The sequence below is a fragment of the Gossypium arboreum genome, chromosome 7 (genome assembly GCF_025698485.1).
Source record: "Gossypium arboreum isolate Shixiya-1 chromosome 7, ASM2569848v2, whole genome shotgun sequence".
NCBI classification, from domain to species: domain Eukaryota; kingdom Viridiplantae; phylum Streptophyta; class Magnoliopsida; order Malvales; family Malvaceae; genus Gossypium; species Gossypium arboreum.
In genome coordinates, this window is record NC_069076.1 from 2,504,756 (window position 1) to 2,517,074 (window position 12,319).

Sequence of the window (12,319 nt, forward strand, 5' to 3'; positions counted from 1 at the left end):
TGATCCACTTATCATTATTTAATCCATGTTAGTTTTAATAATACAAACTACTTGAACTAACAAAAAAGAATAAAATTATCTAATTTTAAATAAAAATAAAAATATAATCTAACTTTTAATACATAAATTTTATGATACTTTTACCTTGTAAATGTTAGTTTCTCGTTACTTTTGAAAATTGTTTATGAAAAGTGTTTTTAAAAAGTTTGATTTAAAATTTAAGTATTTAGTATTATTGTTAAAAATTATTTTTAAGAAATAAAATATCTATTTTAGACATAAGATTGTGAAGTAAAAATATGCATTTTAAATGTTCAAATTTATTAATATTATGATATTTTAGTAAAAATATAAAAATAATTTATTGTAATTAATTATTAATTATTTAACATATGAAATATAAATTTGGAATATAATTTTATATATTTGAAATAAATTTCAATAACAAATAATTATATACTTAATATAATTATTACATAAAATATATTAATATAAATAAAGATTAAAGGTATCATTTCTATTCTAAAAGTGCTTTGGAAAAGCTAAAGCTAAAAAATTTGCTTTTGTTTTTAAATTTAAAAATACATTTAAACTAAAAAAAATCTATTTAATATTACTTATGACTCGAAAAACAACTTCATCTCAAAAATATTTTTACAAAGCTTAAGTTAGTTCCATGGAGGATAAGTGCGAAAAAATAAAAGAAAGCCTGAACTTTTGGAGGTGTCCCCACCACTATTTTTGCTTGTCCTTTGTTGATTCCTTTTGAGAGGAGGAGTTTCATGGATAGGGTTTTTTGATGAAGAATGAGGAAATAGCAGGCCAATCAAACAAAACATGTATGTATAGTATTGAAGAAAGAATGGAGCAGATTCCAATAAAGGGTTGTTGTTCTACGTACATGATGTTCAACTTTTTTTTGTAATATAATCTGAAATATATATTTATTAGTAGCTTTTTGTTTTGGATTTTCTATTATTTGTCTCGTGCCTCCTTCTGTTTCTCCTGCTAAATAAAGCAAAAGCTAATCACTAAAGTTTGCTCACTTCTCAAAAAACCTTTTCTTCCTTGAATTCTGCATTAAAATATGACAATTTGTTTATTGTTTAATAATTCGGAGGTTGAAATGATTAGTGGTGTTTGATCAACTTAACTTCAGCTTCTGCAATTATTTTCTGTTCAGTGATGGTCTCTTTTGATTGAAATTTTACAAGTATTGTTTGATTAGTTGAAGTATTAGTACTTAAAGCTCAAGAGGTAACATATTTGATATAGGGGCGAGAAGCTCATGTCCGTTTAGTGGTGGTCATGTACTCACATATAGTTGTTATGTTTCTACTTATGTGAATTTAGCTTTTAGGATAGTTACTCACGACATGTTGATTCTTGACTAAGCACTAGAGATAAGATTTTTTTTGGAAAACATTACATTTAGTTGTTGGGGTTCAGTCGACTACCTGATAAATGATACTTCAAATATTTCTTTTAAAAGAATCAATTCAGCCAGTTGAACCTCAACAATACTTGGCATTGTCTTTAATGGAATTTTTATTCTCACTTTTGTAAAAAATTTTGAAAAATTCACAAAAAGAGAATGCCCAATTAATGAAGATACAATCTGTAAAGCTCATAGATAAATGTCAACATAGCTTATGACCTTAACACTAATTTCGCAGACATAGAAATCTTACTTTAGAAAAATCAAAGCAGGAAGGTAAATGGAAAAGATTCTTAATCAGAAATTTAGATAACCACAAACTGACAAACATTGTGTGTAAAAACATCTAATTCAACTATACTCCTTTTATTACAGTTCCAGTTGAAATTGAACCAAGCAACACAGTTCTGCTTCTCTTTTATTCTTGGTTGTAGATGTTCTGTTTCAACGTCTATGTACCAACCGCAATCTAAGTTTTTATTTTTCGACAGCGTTTACGTTTATTACGGTGCGTTTAAACGGTTTTTTTTTTCAAGATTTGTCAGACCCGGTAATGGGCCACTAATTTTCAACTTAAACTGATTCTGTAGGCTGATTCCATCTTTATTTGGCAACAGTATTTCCTGGCCACAACTTATGGAGCTCGGACACAAATACGTAATACGATTATTACATGATACAGATATGATAATATAATAAATTTTCATTTTCCTCATTTATTTTCTTTTTAAATTAATTCTATTTATTTTAGAAAAACTTAACTTTTGCGGAGAATTGATGAAGTCAATTTTTTTAAACTCAATTCATTAAAAAAAAACTCAAGTTTTCCCTTTTAAAAAAACCTAAAATTAATTTTAAATGAGAAGAAAAATGAAATAAAAAGAAAAATATTTTCTCAGAAACAAAAAATTTTCTCTATAAAACCAATAAAATTCAAGTTATTCTCTATCACTGGAAAAAATTAAAGAAAATTAAAAGATAAAGATGATTTTTCCTATAAACACCCAAGTGTTTCCTATAAAATCTAATTAATTCCCTGTAATATCCAAGGTTTTTCCTTTAAGTGAAAAAAACTAAAATTAATTTTAAAAGAAGAAAAATTAAAGGAAACTAAAAAGATAGATGATTTTTCCATGTACAAACAAGTTCTCCAATATAAAACCTAAGTTTTCTCCCTATTCACACAAATTTTTCCTTTTAATTAAAAATTAAAATTAATTCTAACTTAAAATAAAATTAAAAAGATAAAATAAATTACCAAACGAAAATTTACTAAAACTGAGTGATTAAAATAAAACTTACTAAAGTTTGTTAATTAAAATGACTGTACAATAATATTGAATTAATGATAGTGTCCCAAATGAAAATAGTTTTTAACAACAGTGCCTAAAATAAAAATTTTTATTTTTCAGTGCCTAAAATGAAAACTTTTGAAAGTTGAATGACCAACTATATAGTTTACCCTTAAAAACGGACATTTAATATAACCCCATCCCTAGCTATATATTCTTTTTTATTAGAACTATCTAATTCTTTCAACACTACAATTCCAACTTCTTCTCTTCTCATCTTTATCAGTCGGTTGTTTTTTCTTCATCTACTCGCCAATCGTTCATGTTTGATTTTTGACATCGGTGTCTTAACCGTATCCAATCTCTCTCTTTTTTTTTATACATATTTTGATGTGTCTTGTACGTATCCAGGCGTATTTGCTGCGTGTTTGAGTTGAACACTCGTACAACACTGGTATGCCGTGTCGGTGCTTCATAGGCCACAACACTACTGGATGTTAGCACTTCTCAAATAGGAATATAATGTGATATAAAGTTGTGTAGCCTATAACAGTGAAAATCCAGAATAGACATTTATGTCCTTTTTCTTACTAATTACTTTAAGAATTTTGAAGTAAAAGCACTTTTTTAGTCTCTCTCAATTTTGATATCGAGTAAATTAATTCTCTAAAAAATAGAGTAATTTAATCCCTAACAATTTTGAAAGTGAGCAATTAAGGACAATTTATCACAATAATTAATATTTTCCATTAATTTTATATAAATTTGATTGATATAATAACAAACTAAATTCTCAATGTTTACATATTCTATCAATTTGGTTTAGATTTTAAAAAAAATCATCTAAATAGATTGTATAAAATTGTAAAATGTAAAAATTCAAAACAAATTCAAATATATATATGTATGTGTGTATAAATAGAAAAATATGTAAAATTTGATGTTAAATTTATTATTATACCAGTCAAAATTATGTAAAATTAATAGAAAAACATTAGCTCTATGATTGGTTGTCTTTAAATACTCACTTTTGAAATGGATAGGAATTAAACTGTTTCAATTTTTTTTTAAATAAATCAATTTGCTTAACATCAAAATTAAAAAAATCCAGAGAAGTATTTTTACCAGATAAATGCTCACTTAAATAAGTTGGTTCTAAAAATACAACTTCAGTGTTGCTAAGTCATTATCAAATGAATAATTCTAAAAATTTTATGTAACACCCATGCCCAGTCTGATTGTCGAACCTGATCTATAAAACACCACATTTGTCACCAAAATGACTTTCCCTTAAAACCCAACCTATCCTCCATCACCACCATATAAACATGTAATGCATGCTTAAGTTATTCACATACAACAGAATATCGTGAAGATAAAAACACTTAAACCAAGTTTCATTTAGTCACAACTAGCAAACAATAAGGGTTTGCTCACTTAATAAAAAAGGGGTTCTCATGTATAGCAAATAAGGGTTCGCACGTACTCTAGCAAGGTCTCACATAAAGGTACACCTATTGTCTGCTAGGGGTTTGCTTGTCTAGGGTTCGCATGATGATTTTGTTAAGTGCTTTCATACTCGAAGTTTCCTAAGTTTTTCTAAACAGGGTAATGTTGTGAACAAGGTTCGCAACATAACAAAATTTTAAAAATAGGTTAAGGTTCTCAAACTTCCCCTAAGTACTCAAATTCTGTGAGCTCGGTTCGCAGAGTTATTTGCTATGTAATACTATTGAAACTCGTTAGATGTTCGACAGGTGTAGTTCGCTACGTTTAGGGTTCGCACTCTGAACCCAACCAATGTAATATTTTGGCGAAAAATAACTCTAGTAAGGTAATCAGCTTGATCACACATGTTGTTGCTTTAAGTAACAAGTGTTCACAAATAAATGTATGAGAAAAAGAAATAGAAATAGGGGAATTAAGAGAACATCAAAGCAAACTTGGTTTGTAATTAAATTAAAAATCAGACGTCTTATTAAGCATTAAAGGTTCTCAAATTAAACTTGAAGAAAACACAAAGAAACATATGGTAATTTGCTAAGTTTCTAAAACACTTGGCGAGGTCATTAGAATTATGTGTTTCTAAGCCCAAAACATATTGTCTCACATTGCCTTTGTGGTCCAGAATTCACTTGCTCTATCTTTTCAGCATGTATACTTCATGTGGATCACTTGAAAATCACATTCTTATTCACTTGTTCATTCCTGTTGGATAATCGAATCTCCTTATAACGCCTTAGCATGATTCAATGAGGTCTTAACATGTCCCATAAGTGTAGCACAAGACTAAACACTCTCCAACACACCAACATGTCCCATTGAATAGAGCTCAGCTCGACATTCCCTTTTCTCTCTAGCCTGTCCTAGGGCCTCAATGCCCAAAACATAAAACATATAGGTAAGTACTCACAATCCTATGGCATAAGTACTCACAATCCTATGGCATGCCATTATATCCAATAGATTCAAAAGGTTATTTTAAAACATTTACTTAGCATAGAGTTCACAAAACACATAATCGTATAGAGCTCGCCATATAGAGCTCACGTGTCACTGTTAATAAAAACACATATTCAAATACTTTCATAATACGAAGTAATAGAAAAGACTTACTTTCGGAACTTAAGTCAAAACCCTAAGTGTAACACCCCGTACCCGAGACCGTTGCCGGAGTCGGACACGAGGGGTTAACAGACTTAATTCACTTATTTGCACAGTCCATTTTAAATTTCCAGACATACTGGCTAACTGCATCACAGCCACTTTAAAAATCATATCTCGAGTTCCGAAGCTCGAAAACTTATTCCGTAAATTTTCCCTGAAACTAGACTCATATATCCATATACAAATTTTTTTCTAGAATTTTTGGTCGGGCCAATTAGTACAGTTTATTAGTTAAAGTCTCCCCTGTTACAGGGTTCGACTGCTCTGACCTTCTTGCATTACGACTTATATACCTCCCTGTACAGGGCTTCAATACTTATGCCGTTTGTTTCTGTTGAAACTAGACTCAAAAAGGAATCTATACATATATAGCATGACTTCTAATTATCTCTGGTTAATTTATAATGAATTTCCAAAGTCTGATCAGGGGATCCAGAAATCGCTCTGGCCCTGTTCCACGGAAGCTTAAATATCCCTTAAAATACAACTCATATGATCGTTTCGTTTCTTCCGTATGAAAGTAGATTCATCAAGGTTCGATTACATAATTTATCCACTATTTAAATCCATTCCTACTATTTTTAGTGATTTTTAAAATTCACACCACTGCTGCTGTCAGCATCTGCCTTTAGGGTAGACTTTACCTATTACATAGTTTCCATGATTTAACTAACCCTTTAGCATATATAGCACAGAACATGATTGTGATTAACCATTCCAATGGCCAATCATTGCCAAGCATATCCACACCTCTCAATAACCATATACATACAAGATGATTATAACATTATGCTCAAAATATGTATATAAGCCATTTTCGCATGGCTATCCAAATTTGTACAATACCGAAAGGTACATGACCAACATCAAAAAGGGTAGTCCTATACATGCTGTAGAAACCCAAATTGCCCGGGCCCGATTTCATCAAAACCCAACCAAACCTCTAAACCCACTAAAACCCTTAACTCATGACCCATTTACATCTACCCAAACCCATTACAAAACCTAAACATTAAACCCAATTCAAAAACCCATTAAGCCCCCCCCCAAAAAAACCTAACCCAAAAAAAAAAAAAAAAAAAGAAAAAGAAAAACCTAACCCCCCCCCCAAAAAATAGAAAAAAGAAAAACCTAACAAAAAATAAAAATAAAAAACCTAGCCACCTAACCACTTTCCCACTTGCCCCATTTTTCCTCCCATTGTCTACCACCACCATCTACAAAATAGAAAAAAATAGAAAATCATGTAAAAGATGGCTATAAAAAGCCATTCAAAATCATGTAAAAGGGAGGAGGAATTTTGATCAATACAAAGAATTTATCTTCAAAAAATACCTAAAGGTGATTTTATCTTCTTTATTATTTTACTCTTATTTTTATTATTTATTTTTTTCCTTTTTCGAATCTATTAATCTATATATATACATCATAATAAAAAATATAATAAATATATATATACAAAACAAATATAAAAAATTACATTTTTCGCCATCACAGGTCTTTGTGGCGGCGCCGGACGACGGACGACGGACGATTTGTCGACCATTGATCGCCCTTGGCCGATTCCCTCCCCTCCCTTCTCTCTTCCTCTCTCTTCTTTTTTCATTTATTTTTCGATTTACCTTAGATTTCATATTATTTTGCTATTTAATTTAGCTTTAAATATTAATCATGTTATATATGTAATATTGTTATCACTATTATTTTTATATATTGTTATTATTATATTATATTTAGCTATATATATATATATTTTCTTTATATTCCGTTTCTTACTATTGTATGCATATATATCTATTATTATATTTATTATTAATATTGTTAGCATTAGTACTTTTACTTAATGTGTATGTAGATATACATGTACATATTAATAGTTTTTATCATATGTGTATATTGTATATATTATATTTATATTATATATATATATTCTTAATGTTATTAGTTGTATACTTCTTGTATATTTCCATGTATATATTTTATATTGTCTCATGTACATACTCAAAATACTATTATATATATACGTATTTTAATACCATATCATGTATATATTATTATATTTATTTTATCCCTATTATATTTATTATTAATATTAGTACACATATTTTATTATAGGAGTATATATATTCTTTTCTTTATATACTATTATTTTCATATATCGTTATATTTATTATTATATTTATCATTTTCTCTATTGTTACTTACTATTTTGTTTTAAATTATTATGTATTATTTGGTATATATCGTCTTTTATTATTACTCTTATTATCATTATTAGTACATGTCCATTATATATGTAGATATTTTTAATACATATAAGTACATATTCATGTAGTGTCGTTAGCATATATATATAAAATATATTTTTCTGTTATTAATATTCCTAATATATGTTGTATATTTTCATTTTGGTATGTCATGTATATATATATATATGTATATGTATGTTTTATGTATATATTGTTATTTTCTATTGTCATTATGAATATATTATTTTTCTTATTATATTGGTAGTACATCATTTCTATTTTTTTGTAAATATTAATATTGTTGTTTTAATATTCTCGTTTTAACATTTCATTATTAATTGCATCGTTGTTTTGTATTATTTACTTAATTCTTATTTTAAATAATGTTTTACTCATAATTTTTAATTTCAATAAATAAGGCAACATGCCGATTTAATATTAAGTCATTGATTTCATCGCTATGTTGGGTGAATATCAATCGACTCGTGTTAAAACGGTACGTCCTTCTCAAAAGAAAACGAAACTTGAAATTTCTCGTTTTTGATCGGATCACGATTCAATGTTACTTTGAACTTGCAATTTTGAAAATTAAGACAATACTTGTTTAATAAGATACCAATTTTGGGCGTCGCGAGGGTGCTAATACCTTCCTCACAGCGAATCGACTCCGAACCCAACTTTACTTTGGCTTTTGACGAGACCTAAATTCGCCTTCATTTTTGTACAAGAATAAGTTTTCTTTTCTAAAAAGGATGATTTATTAGGTGTCCGGTCACACCTGAAAAAAAGATCGATGGCGACTCCCTTTGTTAATAAAATCGAAAGTTGGTTTTCAAATGTTTAATAAATCACCACAATTAGCGACCAAGTGAAACTAAATTTTTTTTTACGTCGCTACACATGCCATTTCAAAGTTCAACCAAAAGTGTACCAAAAGGGGCTTTGATAGTGTGGACGACTTCGACTTTGACAATCCCGAGTCCGATAGCTGACGAACCAAAATCTATAAAATAGAGATTCAAAGAAACGGAGTAAGCATTAAATGCTTAGTAAGTTTTGAGCCATGAAATTAGACACAACTAAAGCGTAGCATTCATATGGCTAAACGAATAATTTCATATGCACAAATTCTCAATATCATACTTACTTCACATTACCAACCCTTATATTCATACACAAAAGATCAACTTAGCCAAAGGCCAGTAGCTCATTTATCGACTGAGCGAATACTATTTGTAAGGGATCAACTAATTCAATGCATATACGAAACATACCTCATCGCTGGGATTTTACGAGCGTATTAATTGAAACTATTACAGCAAGGTCGCTCATTCCCAAGCCAAGTACCTTCGGGATTTAACCGGATATAGCTACTCGCTCGAATGCCTTCGGGACATAGCTCGGATATAGTAACTCGCACCAATGCCTTCGGGACTTAGCCTGGATATAGCAACTCGCACAAATGCCTTCGGGACTTAGGCCGGATATAGCAACTCGCACAAATGCCTTCGGGACTTAGCCCGGATATAGTAACTCACACAAATGCCTTCGGAACTTAGCCCGGAACTAGTCACTAGCGCAAATGCCTTCGGGACTTAGCCCGGTTATCATCCAAATATTCATGCACATATCAATAAGTCATGACACATCTATATTTCATTTTCATAATTAGAGTTCAAACACAAGTCACGTATTAAGCAATCCCATTTTCGGCTCACTAGCCGCATACAAACAGCATGGTTTAGTTTGCTTTATGACACGATCTCTATGAACATACGGCTACCCGTCATACGTATAGACTAATTAACTCAACATATAATTCAAGTAGAATCATCATATCACCGTATAATGGTTATGCTCATACATCATGACTTAATCAAATCGTAAACTAAGTCTCGTTACTCGAAAACTTACCTCGGATGTTGTCGAACGATTTCGATGGCTATTCGACCACTTTTTCCTTCTCTTTATCGGATTTAGTTCCCCTTTGCTCTTGAGCTTAATTTAACAAATAAATTGATTTAATCATTTGAGCATCGAAAAGAGGAACTCAAGGTACTTAGCCCATATATATATACATTAGACATTAAAGTCACATACATATGAAATCATGAATCAACTCAACATATTAACCCACACTTCCTTTTAGCCGATTGTCTAAGCCAAGATAAAAGCATCAATATGCTTGCCTCTAACCGAATACATGCAACACCAATCTTCTTCCTATGGCCGAATATGCATGTCTATGTTGAGGCCGATTATATGCTTAATACTTCCTACAAGTATGGTTACTTGTATTGATTATATATCATCTTGTTTCAAGTTCAAAACTCGGCTAATACGCATATATACACTAGTAATCAAATACTAACATTTTGCACTTCACCTTACTACCATTTCACATCTATTTTCTACCATGGTGAATGCATCAAGACACCATACCATTCAATTTTGGTCATAGGTTACACAAAGAACTTAATGTCTAACTCAAAATGCCAAAAAGAAAATCCAAGAGTCATCAATCACCATCACATGTATCATTACAAAGCTTCACACTTAGCATGCAAATGACATCAACACAAATCCACCTTAGCCAAACTTAACTCATCTTCATGCCTCATCACCACAACATCAAACATCAACCAAGAAGACAACACCCATGGCGAATATCATCTCCATCTCATAGCAAAGATTTAAACCATGGGCTAGGTAGAACTCAAACTAACAACTAAAAACATGCATGAATCTCAAGGACAACATCAAACATACCTTAGTCTAGCAAACCACCATAGCCGATTTTCTCAAGCTCTTCCCTTCCTTTCTTTCCTCTATTCGCCAAAGATGTTCAAGAATGAACACTTTTTTTTCTTCAATTCACGGCAATGGGGGGAACATGGATGAGACAATTTTTTCATCATCATTTACCTTTCCATTATTATTTTATTACCCATACTCCTTATTTTATTTTTCCTAACATAAATCACTAACATAACATGTTTATGACATGTTTTGCCTATAACATTTGTCCTCCTTCCTTATCATGGCCGGCCACTACTAAATTAAGGGGAAATTGACATGCAAGTCCACCCTTTTATTACATGCACTAATAGATCCTTATAGATTAACCTATCACATTTCAAAAGTGTCACACATAAGTCCTATTAGCTGAATTCACATGCAATCGACTAAATCGAAGCTTAAAACTTTCACACATTCATATTCACATATTTTAGACAATAAATATCATATTCAAATAATTTGGTGACTCGGTTTAGCGGTCCCGAAATCGCTTTCCGACTAGGGTCACTTTAGGGCTGTCACACTAAGCTTCTAATTAACATTACGATTCACACATACAAGTGGCGATCCCTAAACATTCACCAATTTGCTTGAAAACTTAGACAAGCTTTGCTATTCCCTTGACTTTGCTTGAAGATGGTTCTGCTAGGTTTGCAACAAAAATTCACAAGTTACAAACAACAAATTCAAGCACATACATAAACATAAGCGGTCCTAGGTTCACACATGCTAGACTTTTTAGTGAACCTACTTTCTGTTGTTGCGAACATTACTAGAGAACATAACCTTACCTTGATTTCTGAGTGTTGGGCTCTTAGGACTTAACGACAGAACGATCGACAATAAATTTAAGAGAACAGAATATGAAATTCCCTTAATGGCAAGGGCTTAATTTATAGGCTCTAAGTGTCCTAATGTCCTTAGGATACTCTAATCGTAATAGAAGTAAGAATTAATTACGTGCATGAATAGTGTTGCAAAGAGAAAAGTAACCTGACTTATTGAGACAAGACTCTACTTTGACCATTCTTACTTGTGACTCACAGCCCAATGTTGTGATAATTACAACCTTCTAGGCCTACTGGCGAACATCGGTTTGTCAAGCCCACTGGCAATTTACTAAGTCCTCTAGTGAACTCCTACTTGCTAAGCTTACTGATGAACTTTAGATCGCCAAACTTGCTGGTCGTACACTTGCTCGCCAATCTACTAGCGTATACCTACTTGCCATTTCCTTGGCGAACCCCTGTTCACCTGTCTTACTGACGAGTACCTGCTCGTCACACTCTTGGGTGATCTCCTATTCGCCAAAATCCTTGGCGAACCCAGCTCACCTGGCCCAATACTTCTAGGACCTGCTTTGAGATATTACATTTTAAGAGTAAATTTCAAGAATAGTTCAGTTGATTTTATTTTAGTCATTTAATTATATTTTTTAGTCACTTAACTTTTGAAATTAAATATTTTAGTCGCTAACAAAAGTCTAATATGAATTTTGTTTTATTGGCCTAATAATACATTTTATCAAATTGATACTAAATTTAAAAATTTAACCTTCAATGTTTATAAGATTTTTCATTTTAGTCTTAATTATAAAAAAATTAAAAAATTAAAAATTAATAAGTAAATATAAAAATATTTTTGCAACAACTTTGTATTCCAATGATAAGAATACTATGTTGTAGGCATGACATCTTAAGTTCCATCCCAAGCAACATCATTCCCTTCTCTCAATTATGCAATATATATATATATATATATATATATATAAAGATTTTTGGATTCAAAATGACTTTCAAGAGTATCTTCCACTTTGTTCTTTCTTTCTTTCATTCAATTGATGTTGGAAAATTAAATGCTATAACCTTGACATG